We start from the raw sequence: 13,298 nt of genomic DNA on the forward strand, positions 1-13,298 counted from the left end.
ATCAGGTTCCAGCATACTAGACTCAAAGACATGCTCCCTGGTTCCACTCCTGATCCTGCTACCCACTCTGAGCCAGCAGCTCCCGCAACTTCTGTCAAAGAGAGTTTGCATCTTAATGCGACAGTGGGTGAGACACCCAGGGCGGGAATCAGCCTCCTGGCCTCGTCCTTCGTGGTTCCGTGTTTGCAGATAAAAATACTCTCCCCTCCTCTCTACTGTGGAAGCTGTCCAGGGTCAGTCGCCCACACACTTCCACGAGATTTCTGACTCTGGTTATAAAACCCTGGCCCCAGAAATAGAACACAAGGGGATTTCATAGGCATGTGCTCCAGTGTAGCCTCCACCATTCCTGAAAAACTTCAGGGAAATTCACTTCAGGGTTTGAACACGGTCTTCAAAGTTCTACCCACCCCAGACATCAAACATCTGTCAGGGGTCATGATTTTTATTCTTTCATATTCTCTCTCTCTCTCTCTCTCTCTCTCTCTCTCTCTCTCTCTCTCTCTCTCTCTCTCTCTCTCTCTCTCACTCTCTCTCTTTCTCTTTCTCTCTCTCTCTCTTTCTCTCTTTCTCTTTCTCTCACTCTCTCTCTCTCAGCAGGTGATGCTGTTCTTAAGTCTTGTTAGCCCCTTTGGTTTCTGTTGGTCACCTCTGGACCCTTCTGGCTTTCTAGGCTCTGGGCATCACTGCCTTTGGTTTCTGGTCACCTCTGGACCCTTCTGGCTTTCTGGGCATCACTGCCTGGTCCTGGTAGAGATCAGCTTGTTCTGTCCTCTGGCTGCTCTTCCATTCATCCTCATCCATTCAGTTTCTTCAAAGATGTTCCAGGTCCAATTCCGCATATTCTTTCTGAGCCCTCTACACAGAAGCCTTTCCTTTCTAGCCAATAGAGCATGAACTCAGATCAGAGGCCAGCAAACCTCCAGACCAGCTCTCCTATCATAGGTAGAGACTACAAAGTCAACCTGGGAGGTGTGGAACCAAGGTGGTGATAACCAAGGCTGAAAGGGAGGCCAGGATCCTGGCACAAGGAGCTCCCATTACCAAGTTCTAAAACAGCAGTCTTGGATGGCGATAACAACTATTCCTTTCTTAATTCTGTAGAACATGCTGGGCCCTGAGCCCATTTTTAAGCATAATTCTCCTACAGATGATGAGACTGGAGCACAGAGAAGGGCCATATCCAGTCTGGGGTCACACAGCTAGTTGGCACAGCAATGATTTGAAGTGAGATTCAGGTCCAATGACCACAGGTACTCGAGCCTACCTTGGATTCTGGTGTAAGTACCCCTCCCTTCAGGCTTTCCACCAAATCAAACATTTTCTAGGCCTTCTCGACAGTTTCCGGGTTCCCCTTCGCCCAGTCATGGTCCATAACCCACTGGCCTCGAGTGGGCCCACTGTGCTCATCACTTACCACAGCTTTCCAGAAGAGAGCCATATTCTAAACTAGAACTTTCCTCTTCCTGCTCTTGATGATGGACAAGTCACCCCACGCCCTGACTGAACATCAGCTTCGTTATCTGCAGCCTGAGATAAAGGAGTCACTGCACAGACATGGGAAAGCTGATGGAGCCGTGAGGCCTCAGTGGTGTCCTGGACACTGCAAGCCCTCAAGAGAGGAGAGTTTTCTTTCGACTCTGTCACCCTCACAGCCTCTCTTTGAGGGCTGGGTTGATCTTGTCCACTGCACAGCTCTGCTGGTGTACCTGTGGGCCACCTCCAATGTCTCTGGCACCTACAGATGTGGCTCTTCCCAGGAGGCCCTGTCTGCTTTAGAGTCAAGCCTGGTGCCACGCCCTTCAGACACTCTTGTATTGAGACGTCTCAGGAGTCAATACTGTCTACACTCTCTGAAATCCCTGAGCCACCCTCTCCAATTGGCAGAGCATCAGCCCTTCTGGTGCCCAGAATATCAGAGTTAAAAGGAATAATAGCTATGAATTCATTTTAACCGATTAATCAACCAACTAACTAACCAACTAACCAACCATTCACCATCTACAGTTTACTCATGTGCCCTGGTCATGTGCTAGTTGTTGAAGACTACAAGAATCCCTCTCCCCACACTTCTTCTGGCCAAGTGAGTGCATGTGGGCAGTTTCTGGGCACTGCCCTCTGAGCAGTTGCTCCCTCTACCGTTCTGGTTGGCAGAGCCCTAACTGTTGAGAGTGTGGCCCTGTGGTCTCAGACACAGACATTGGACCTGGTCTATTTAGGCTTAACTGATCCAGTCTCTTGGTGGTGACTGGTTTAGGCATGGCCATGTGACCCAGTGTCTGCCAGTGAGACAAGAGAAGGAATTGGCTTGATGGTGTGGGAGAACTTGACAAAAGAAGGAGATGCCTTCTGTCCTTTGTCTCCAGGACTTCTCTGTAGAACAAGGATAGAGGAGGCCACATCTGAGAAAGTGTGTGTGATTGCCTGGGTGTCCAGAGTGAAAGTGTCACCACACCCACAGTTACCTGTGGGAGATCTCATCTGAAACAGAACTGGAACTCTAAGCCTAGTTCTTGGCTCTTCCCATTCTCCACTGTCTATACCCAGCCACGATCCCCCTCCACGCCCTTCCTACAGACCTTCATGAATGGCCCCTAAGCCAGAGATGGTTTCTCTACCCAGTCATCCTGTGGTTTTCTTCTCTTCTTTTGCCCCAAACATGTCTGGAAGATTCACTGGTCACACTTCTGTGAATGTGTGCTTCAGATGCCTGGACCAGTGCCCAGGGGTCCATGAGATTCCCATCACAATGTTACTTATAACAGCTAATCCTGTACATAACCTAAGTGCCCACCAGGAAGAGAGAGAGAGAGTAAACAAACAGTGGGTGAGCCACTCGTAAAAGATGAGGCAGAGATGTATCAACATCCAAGACATTCCAGCTCTATTACTGAGAGAGAGAAAGACTCAAAACATATAGTATTCATCTACATACTTATCAGTCACAGAGAACCTTCTGGAAGGACATTTGATAGAATGCTAGCACAAACGAGCTTTGTTTCACCACATTTCATCTGAATTTTACTTTCTTCTTTATACTTTTTGATACCATCTGAATTTTACATAATCCTTACATAACATCTCTATAGCCAGGGGGAGACAGAACTACTTTTATTTTGAAAAGAGGAAAAAATACATATAGAATCGCAGCCAGGACCCACCTTCTTTGGGCATGGTTCCCTAGTCACGTGAGACAAGATTTGGGGTTTACTGTACTCTTTCCAGCCCAGATCTCCAACCCCCATGCCTCTGCCTGTCTCTGCCTAGAACCCTTTAGTTTGGTAAACTCAGAAACAGTGAGGCAAGTAGAGGGCAAACATCTGCAGGGAAAACACAGGTCTGGAGTGCAGATCTCGGATGCCTATAAGATTATGCAGATGAACCCAAGATGGAGATACAGGCAAATCACAGAGAAGCAACATCTACTGTGACTTTGCATGTAGAGGAACTACCCATGGACACTTTCTATATGACTCACTTCCTAGCAGAATGACATAAAGACATAGAAATATCTGTGCATAGAGGTCCACTCCTATCAGTCCAGGGACACACTGACCTGCCCTGCCCTGTCATTTTATCAAGCTGAGCCTGCTATAAATGGTCATTTCTTAAGCTCTACCCCCCACCGTGTGTGTGTGTGTGTGTTTGTGTATGTGTGTGTGTGTGTGTGTGTTTCTATGTGTGCACATATGGAAGCCAGCAGTTAACAAGTTAACATCTGGTGTTTTCTTCTATTGCTCGTACCTTGGGGCTTGAGTCAGGCTCTCTTTACCAAACCTGAGCTCAGCGTCTTGACTAGATTGACTGCCAGTGAATCTGGGGTATCTACTGTCTCTGCTCCCCAGCACTGGGGTTAATAAAGCACACCCCATGTTGACTTTTATGTGAGTGCTGAGCTCTGGACTCGGGCCTTGGCCTTGTTCTACAGTCCTCTACCCACTGAGCCACCTCTCCAGTCACCTTCAGTTCCACTGAGATTTCTGAGTAAGAAAGTGGGTCAGTCTCTTGAATCCTCCCTAGATGACAGGCCACATAGTTACAGCACCGGGGCTGGGGCAGCGCCTCCCCACCACCAAGCCTTTCCTCTGTTTCCTGGTTTTTGAGTCAAGAGCTCTCTGAGACTCTGAGGAAAGCTATGGGCACCACAGCCCTGCACTTCTCAAGATGCCTGGCCCGGCATGATAGTGTGTTTGAGCTAAAGAAGGGGTTCACTGGTGAGTAAGAACACACCTGCTCCTTGGTCACTGCCCCTAAAGGGACCCCTCAGCTCATCCTGGACTCCCCTCTGCCTGTCCCAGGGCTGCCTCTAACTCCACTTCTATGCCATCAGGAAGAAAACCTGCCCAGTTGTCCCATGGTATCCAGGACAGTAAATTCACCATGTGGAAATCTGCAGATGCCCAAGGCCCTTATGAAACGCTGCATAGTATTTGCAAAGACCACTCCCCCCACACCACTCTGCAACCCTCCTCCTGTTGCCTTCAGACTTCAGACTTCACCTGTAATACTGCCTGGCATGCAAATAATATGCTAATAGGTGTCACTCCATATTGTCTAGGGAATAATGACAAGGACAAAACCTGTACAAGTTCAGTACAGAGGCATGTTTTTTTCCTGAATATTGCTCATCTGAGGCTGGCTGAAGCAAGGAATGTTAACCTGGAGACCTGGAGCATGTAGCTGGGAATGGGTTGGGGGTTCTGTCTTCTGCCATTCCCCAAACTGTTTTAAGAGTGGGGAAGAAAGATGATACTTATGAGGATCCAGACAGCCTTCCACCCAGCACACCCTTTGGAGGGATCCGGGCAGTTACTCCAATCTGAGTCTCAGTTTCCGTATCTATCCTTACGGATTCTAATGGCTGGCTTTTGATTTCTGTGTTTTATGCTTCTGACTGCTTTGGACCTTGTTGAGTCTGGATAGACAGTCCCTGCTAGGGGTGGTCAATTCCTAGAGACAGCAAATGAGCCAGTTCAGAGCCTGGATACCCAGCCATTTCCTTCATTGAATTCTTCTCTCTGTAGAGTCCAGGAGTCCTTTGCCCTAGTCAAGCTGGGGCCAGGTGCCAGAGAACTTAGGAACAGCCTTCTGCCTACTGAAATGGCTTCTTCTGGACAATCCTAAGCCCATCTTGCCTTCTCTGGTAGGTTATAGCAAAGCTCTGGCCCATTCCCCACTGACCCCGTCTCCACTGCCTGACCAGAGATCCTTCTCTGGGTTGTCCTGCCTGGCACATGGTTCCCACCTCTCGGGACCTCTAGCTACAAACTCTGCTTTTACTGACAGCCTTCTCCTTACCTGATAGCTTACCACACCTGGATGGAGTTCAACCAGGAACAGTGTCACCTACTCCATAGTGTCACTGGGAAGACATAACAGATAATCACAGGGAACTATCTCACACAGCTGTGGGCACCTGATAACATATAATCATGGGGGGGACTGCCTCACACACCCATGGGCACCTGGCAGGGACTTTCGTTTATTTTTTAATTTGATGTGGTGTGTGTGTGTGTGTGTGTGTGTGTGTGTGTGTGTGTGTGTGCGTGTGTGTGATGTTGGTGTGGGAACCCAGGGTCTCATATATGCTAAGCACATGTTCTACCACTGAGCTTCCCCCCTCGATTCCAACACTGCTTTAAAAACATTCCCTTTTTCTTTCTCCCATCTGTCTTTCTCCCTCCTATTTCTCCCCAACTTCTGCCCAGGATCAGCTACATAATTTTTGGATCCAATTCAAAACAAAACAGTGATTCTCTGCAGTTGATAAGAATTGTAGGATTGATGGCTCAGCAGGTAACATACCACACACACACACACACACACACACACACACACCTACCCCCACCTTCCTTTATATCAGATTCTCTCCTGCCTCCAACATATTTTTATTCTGATTTTCTAACCTTAAGGCTCCAGTGAACCCCAACCCTCTGCTTGGTTTTTGATGACCATATTCACTTAGTTGGAAAGCAGGGGACAGAGGCTTACCAGAATTCTCCGAGAGTCCAGGAAATAAGTTATTATTAAATGCATTTTATTAGTCTCAGAGTCATATGGCAACTGAGGTTAACACAAAGCAGGGGAGTTAACGTGGTTTGTATGGGATTTAACAAATGGGCAAGACAATTTATAGTGCTCAGATTTCTTATTTGCGGAGTACATTGCTAAAAGCCCTGGGCTTCTGCTAGGTTAGTATTTCGCTTCTTGGCGGTCAGGCTGCTTGGGGAAAGCCTCTGCACTGCTCCTGATACAGGCCCTTTTCATCTGTAGTGATTCTATATCACCCACTGACTTTGTGACCTTGCAGGCAGGCCATGATATGGATTTGGTGAAAGAGAAGCCCTGTTGGGTGGAACCCCTGTTGAACTGATTTTTTTCTCTGCTCCCCCAATACAGCGTCTTCTCCACTCCATCCTTCTCTCTTTCCCGAATACAGCATTGTCGGGCCTTTACAAGTCCTTCTGGATTTCAAAGTGTGTCATAAGCCATTGCACATCATGCTGAGACACTGAACCTCTGATAGCTTCTGCTGTCCCAGATCTGAGACTTGCCCTGGGTCTACTTGGGGAGTGACATCTCCAAATAGTTTACATACCCCACAGTTCCAGTTTAGCAGTTTGGGTCTGACATGCCTCCTCCACAACTCCCCACCAACTTCCACAGTCTGTTAAGTTCCTAACTTACCCATCAAGGTCCCAGTCAAAGATCCTCTCCTCCAGGAAGCTGCCTCTGATTCCCCTAGGCAGAAGCAATACACCACACCTCATCTCCCCAAATCCCAGGCCAGTGTCCTTTTACTCTATACCCACCACAGCCTTCGTGATGCTGGCTGGCAGTCAATTGATGATGTCTTTGAGAGGGATGTGAGCACCCAAGGCTCTGATATCCCTCATCTCTGAGGGATAGCACAGCAGAGCAATTAAAGAATAGAAGGGTCCCAATTCCACTTTTAACCAACTGTGTCTATATGGGAATACTGACCTTGTGGCTTTGTGAGGGATAAATCAGACGATGCCCCAAAGTCTTCAGTATAGAACCCAGCAAAAGGCAGTTGCTAACAAGAATATTAGTAGCTCTCTCCAGACACTGCATGTGAACACCACAGGCTGCACAGCAAATATCCCAGTGTGCCTTGCCTTCTTGGTATTTGCCTGGCCCTGGTACCATTATGGCTTACTCTCCAGTGTCTCGGTTTAGATGAGAAGCTATATACCCAGCCTATTTCATTTACCAATGTGCCCCTGGTACACTAAGGAGTGCTTAGCATGTAGTTAATAAAATCAAATGAATGAATGTGTCTCCAGGTCCGAGAGGTGCTTGGCATCTGGCGGGGATTGCCTTGCTGGAAGCTGTGAATGACTTCAGCTATTTCTTAGGCAGGAATTAAGGCTGTTTACATGAGTCAGGGAGTGAGCCCCAGATCCTACCCCCCAGGCCTTGCTGCCAGTACCACTGGGGAGGGAGGAACAGCTTCTAACTGAGGTAAGAGAAAGGTAGGACCGATGGAGGGGTGATCCTGTGCTCACCAGAGGGGAACAGGAGTCTCTTTCTCCTGTCACAGCAGTACCCAACAGCCTGTCCCAGATGGAACTCAGGATTGATTTCTCCTTGGGGGCTGCAGGAAGCCACAGCACTGTTAAGGTGCCCAGTGAGTGCAGAGGCTCTTGAGGATGCTGGCTTTTCATTTTACTGAAGAGAATACATTAAGACAAGGGTCCAGCAGTCACTGTCCACAGTGACACAGGGGAGGGCCCACTTCAACCTAGGGGCCAGAAGTGGAAGGAGAGAACCAGGCTGACAGCTTTTTTATTCCCAGTTAAGGCACAGAACGGAACCATAGCAAGGGTGGGTGGGTGAGCTGGTCATAGACCGTGAACAAAAGGGAAGAATATTGGCTCAGTTAGCTGTCAAATAGTCCTACTGAGTGTGCCAGAGAGGAGAGAGAGAGAGAGAGAGAGAGAGAGAGAGAGAGAGAGAGAGATTTGTCAGACTCCCAGGACTAGTAGGAAGCAGGGCATCCTAGATTCAGAACCATCTTTCATAGGAAACAAATAAATCCTGAAAAGAAAGTCTAGTTCTCCATCTTCTTCTGGCTGTGTGACCTTGAGGCTGGCTCACCCTCTCTGGGCCTCATGTCCCTTTTCCAAGGGTAATGACCTAGGAGGCTGTGTTTCTAGAGCAAGGGCACCCCTTATGGCCAAAATATCCTTTCCTCTGGAGTGACCAGGCCCTCTAAGGTGACCAGGCCCAGGGTGAACTCAGGTGTCCAGAAACACAGTGGTCCACCGTGAGGGCCCGAGGCCCTGCACACAGCCACTTTCACAAACAGCTTTGTGGTGGGGCTAAAAACCCAAACTGCAGCTCTAGTGACAAATGGCTGGAGCTCTCCTGTCACCAGGTGGGGGACCCATGCAAGCTTGGGGAAGAGCTGTGGGCATTTGGAGGACGCCCAGAAAAGGTGAGGCCCAAGATGCACAGAGTACAAGACAGAGAACCCTCCAGCACACCGGGATGCCACTTTGGGGGAGAGAAGCCCCCAGTCCTAGTCCCTGTCCACAGCTCAGAAAGCATCCCCGGCACGGGGACACCGGGTTGCGGGAGCACAGCCTCCAATACTGAGGAGAAATCAGGTGTAGGAGTCGGGGAATAGCTGGAGAGCAGGCTGATGGGGGTCCCCACGTTCTGGACGCCCCCAGCTCTGGAAAGTTTGCGCACCCCCTCCCCGCGCTGTGCCTGCCGCCGGTTGCCCGCTCAAGGTCACCGGTGACACCGCGGACACCCGGCCCCCCCGGCCGAGTTCTGGCTGCAGCCGAGGCCGAGGGGGCCCCCGGGCGACAGGGAAGAAGCCGCTGGGAAGGAGGCAGAGCCCGTGCGGGCAACGGGGAAGAGAGGCCCCGACCCGGTCTCGCCGACCCTCACCTGCGCCCCGCTCCCGGGCGACGATGCCGCCGCCGCCGCCGCTGCCGCTGCCGCTGCCGCCGCCCCTGCTGCGCGCCCGGCCCGGCCCGGCCCTGCGTCCCCGCCGCCGCTGCCGCCTCTGCGCCCCGCGCCCGCCTGAGCTCCCGCCGCTGCCGCTGCACTGCGCTCCGCCCGCCGCTCCCTCCTCCCGCTCCCTCCTCCCCCGCTCCCCTCTGGCCCTCCCCGAACTCGGCTCGGACAGCGCCCCCCCACCCCTCCCACACCGGGCCACTCACGCGGGTGGGCCATAAAGACGCTCTCCCTCCCGGGATATCAGCTCCTTCTCTGTCTGCTGCCCACAGCCCCTTCCCCCAGATACCCCGCAGAGAGACCCTAAACATTCACCTTTCCCCTCTTTCCACGAAAGTCAGAGAGCCCCACCCCGAAAATCCATGCGTGATGTGGGTGACAAGTTGGAGAAGGTCCGTGGGGGAGGCTGGCGTTGGAGGGGATTGCCTGGGTCAACCTTAGGTGTTTTCGTCCTGGGCTCTCTGACACTCCTGGAAAGGACAATGGTTGATCCTAGCCGCTGTTATGGCCCCATTAGGGCATGGAATAGTCCAGGAAAAGGGGCCCTGTGTGAGAAGTTGAAAACCCCAACAATCTCCTCAGTTAGGTTTCCCCTCCTTGGTGCAGGCCCTGTGTAGCCTGAGTTCCTGCAGAAGCCAGGCCTCTGACTCCCAGCGCCTGGGTCTGCTCCATGGCATCAATTAATCATGCCCACTTGTTTATTTATTTATTGGTTTTATAAAAAGCCAAATGCACTCCTCACAGGAGGCAGGGGAAGAGAAGATGGGCCCCCACCCGCTGGACTCACCGAGGTAACTAATGTCCACAGCTGGCCTCTCTGGGTGAGTCAGGGTCACTGTGAGAAGACCCTGCAGTCTTCATATCTGGACACCCGCTTCCAGGTGACACTCTGGATCTTGACACCAACTGTGGTCCCAAAATTCCCCAGACTGGAGCTCTGCAGCCTTGGGAAGCAGCACCGGTTACTTCTGTGCAGGGCTTAAGCTAGAAGGGAGGAAGGGGCAGGGGGCTGAGAGCCAGCCACCAGGTGGAAAGCCCTTAGGTGTGACAGGAGGTGTCCCCAGGCTTGGCTTGGCTCAGGAATGGGTTCTCACTGATACACACTCAGCTTGGCAGGTGACACCTGTATCTTCTGCACTATCCTGTGTTCGGCACCCAGAGGACATCCCTTCACCAATGCCACATCCATGCTTGTCTCTCCTGCCTTCCCCATCCCAACTATGGTTCTTCTGAGCAACCCGACATACTCCCACTCATCTGTCAGCAGAGACCTCTGGAGCGTCCCCGGAATTTGCTCTTAGCTCCTACAGCTCCTCACAACGGCTTTGACTTTTGCTCTTAATTGAAGTCAGGCACTGATCATGTTAGTCCTGCTCCAAAGCCTTGCATAGCTCCCTGGTACCCCTCTGTGCTGGACAGTTTTATGTCAACTTGACACAAGCTAGAGTCATTAGAGGAGGGTTCCTATATGGAGAAAATGACTCCATAAGATCAGGCTGCCAGATAGGCACAAAGCACTCAGGAGGCAGAGGCAGGTGGATCTATGTAAGTTTGAGGCCAGCCTGGTCTACAGAGCGAGTTCCAGGACAGCCTCCAAAGCAATACCTGTCTCAAAAAACCAGAAAGAAAAAAAAAAAGAATCAGGCTATGGAAAAGCCTGTAAGGCATTTTCTCAATCAGCGTTTGATGGAGAGAGTCCAACTCATCGGGGGTGTGACCATCCCTGGGTTGGTGTTCCTGGGTTTTACAGGAAAGCAGGCTGAGTAAGCCATGAGGAGCAAGCCAGCAAGCAGCACCCTCCATAGCTTCTGCATCAGCCCCTGCCTCCAGGTTCCTGTCCTGACTTCCTTTGATGATGAACAGGGAAATGGAGGTATAAGCCAACTAAACCCTTTCCTCCTCAAGTTGTTTCTGAGCATGGTGCTTATTCACAGCAGTAGTAACCCTAATTAAGACAGCCTTGAAGTCCCACAGCCTCGGGATTCCATTAGATGCCTCCCACACTTTTCCATAAGGTCTCATGCCCCTCTCCACAGTTATCTGTGCCTTGCTGTCCTATGAAAATGACTTTTCTTCTCTTGAGCAGTCGTCCCCTAGTCAGAGTGTCAAAGCGTGGGCTTAGCAATGGTCTCTTATACAGTCTTCAGGGACCAGCCGGCAAGTTGGAAGGAGGCAAAGAGTGAAATCATGCCTGCTATCCCAGCACTTGGGAAGTTGAGGCAGAAGGACTGCTCTGAGTTGGATGCCTGAGCTACATAGTGAGACCCTTGTCTCAGGAAACATGTCTGGAAGCAAGAGGCAGCGTGGTGGCTTACAGTTCTGTGTGACCTGAGGCAGGATCTCAGCCTCTGAATCTACTGGTTCATCTGTTAAAATAATGACATATTCCACGGCCCTCTCTGAGGAGCATTTAGCCACAGCTTCTCCTGCGCACCGTGTACTAAGCTACTGGACTTTTCCAAGATGATCTTGTAGTTACAATGGAAACAGGGAAGGTAGCCTCAAATGTCTGTGAGGAACAGGTGATGCCCTATGGGGTGAGCTTGCTGGGACTTAAGGCTCTCTGTTCTGGACTCTACCTGTGAGAGAGAGCAATGATGCCTGTAGGTAACAAACAGCAGATGCTGACTGCAGGGAGGCCATAAGGCCCATTGAAGACTCTGGCATGTGGGGACAGGCACCACACAGCTCCACTTGACCATGGCCAAGCATGGGTGGGAACCTAGTCAGTGAGATTTCTGTTCACAAGAGAAACAGGACATTTGAATATTTTTATATGAGCATTCTTGATCTTTAAATGTCATCAACACATTTTTTTAAATGTAGAACTCTAAGGACCAAACAGCACAGCTGTGGTAAGTGTTGGGCCACCAGGCAGGCAGCTTGTGGCCCTGGTTAGGAGGCAGCTCAGTGCTGGGTGCTGCCACAGTAGACACACACTCTCTCTCCTCTCTGGTAGACCATCGTCATGCCCATTTCAGAGGCACAAAGAATCACGTGAGTGGCAGGAAGGAAACCTCTCACTCCCTTTGTGGATGGTAACTGAAGGTCTGGGGTGAGATTCAGATGGGCAGGCCTGCTTCCTCCTCACTGCGTGTGGACCTGCAGAGCAAGTAGTCGATGGTCTTCACTGAGCCTCAGTTTCCTCATCTGGGAGTGGGCGGGTGGCAGGTAGGGTGAGGATGTAGAACTGTCAAAGGTTATGTGAGGTGACCACAGTGGGAACTGAGGACGCAGGAGGATCCACAGTTGCCGCAGCCCATCTGGTAAAGAGGAAGTGCGCCAATCTGGACACCCCGCAGAAGTCTCACTCCACTAAAAATAGGGCCCTGACAGACTCTGGAAAGTCGGAGACTTCTTGGGAGATGTAACTGGAAGGCAAGGAGGGAAATAGCTGCTCCTGTCTGCAAGACTAGGAGGAAGAGAGGAGCAAGTGTGCTCAGGTGAGCCGGGGTGTCCAGCATCCCTGGTTTCCTAAGGAGGGGAGGAAGATGGTCCTGGTGCCTGTGTGCTGGAGAGAACGATGCTCACAACTTGGAAAGCTCCCCCTTGTGCTTCTGTTATGCTGGAATTAAAACTGCCTGTAAAGGTTCCTGAGTCATCTCAGCGCCCACTTAGTCACGTGAAAAAGAAAGACACCTGAAATTGTTCTGACCTCCATACTTGTACATATGCACACACATATACAAACATGCACACACACATGTATATACACACAGACATGCACACACACATATACAAACATTCACACACATGAATATACACACAGACATGCACACACAGACATGCACACACACTCATATACAAACATGCACACACATGCATATACACACAGATATGCACACACATCTACAAACATGCACACACATGCATATACACATATATATGCACACACACATATGCACACACTCATATACAAACATGCATAGCACAGACATGCACACACACATAAGCACACACACTCACAAGTAATCCTATTAAGCAAAAAGCAGAAGGTACCCTAATGAATGGATGCCAGATACTCGGATGGAGTTCTGATTTCACAGTGTGTTGCAAGGTGTGTTTTCATGTCACTTACCTGGAGAGCTTGCCACCAGAACACCTTGGTAAAAAGAGTCCTAGACCCATGGCTTGGCTCCTGACTGGAACTCTCTGAGGGGGAGGAGGCTTCCAAGGTGCATCCCACACCGTGCCCTATCATGCAGAACACGAGACTGTCTGGCTCATGGGCTAAGTGGGCATTTCTTGAGTGGGGTAAGAGAATTTATAAGCAGGTCCTGCCCTTTAAGGGATTCAGAGGGTAGGAA

The 13,298-nt window shown here is 50.5% G+C and overlaps 1 protein-coding gene across 9 annotated transcripts in view; it reads right to left on the reverse strand.

The window, feature by feature from the left end:
- Positions 1–9,001, reverse strand: part of Atp2b2 (ATPase plasma membrane Ca2+ transporting 2) — a 295,835-nt gene extending 286,834 nt beyond the window's left edge. For 8 of the 9 annotated variants that reach the window (XM_013110372.2, XM_013110370.2, XM_040738220.1 and 5 more), the window contains exon 1: positions 8,923–9,001. The gene's annotated coding sequence lies outside the window, so the exon portion shown is untranslated. The remainder of the gene's footprint in view (positions 1–8,922) is intronic. The other variant, XM_013110369.2, reaches the window with a different exon arrangement.
- Positions 9,002–13,298: the final 4,297 nt, after the last annotated feature.

This window comes from Mesocricetus auratus, unplaced genomic scaffold, assembly GCF_017639785.1.
Source record: "Mesocricetus auratus isolate SY011 unplaced genomic scaffold, BCM_Maur_2.0 Super-Scaffold_100676, whole genome shotgun sequence".
NCBI classification, from domain to species: Eukaryota; Metazoa; Chordata; class Mammalia; order Rodentia; family Cricetidae; genus Mesocricetus; species Mesocricetus auratus.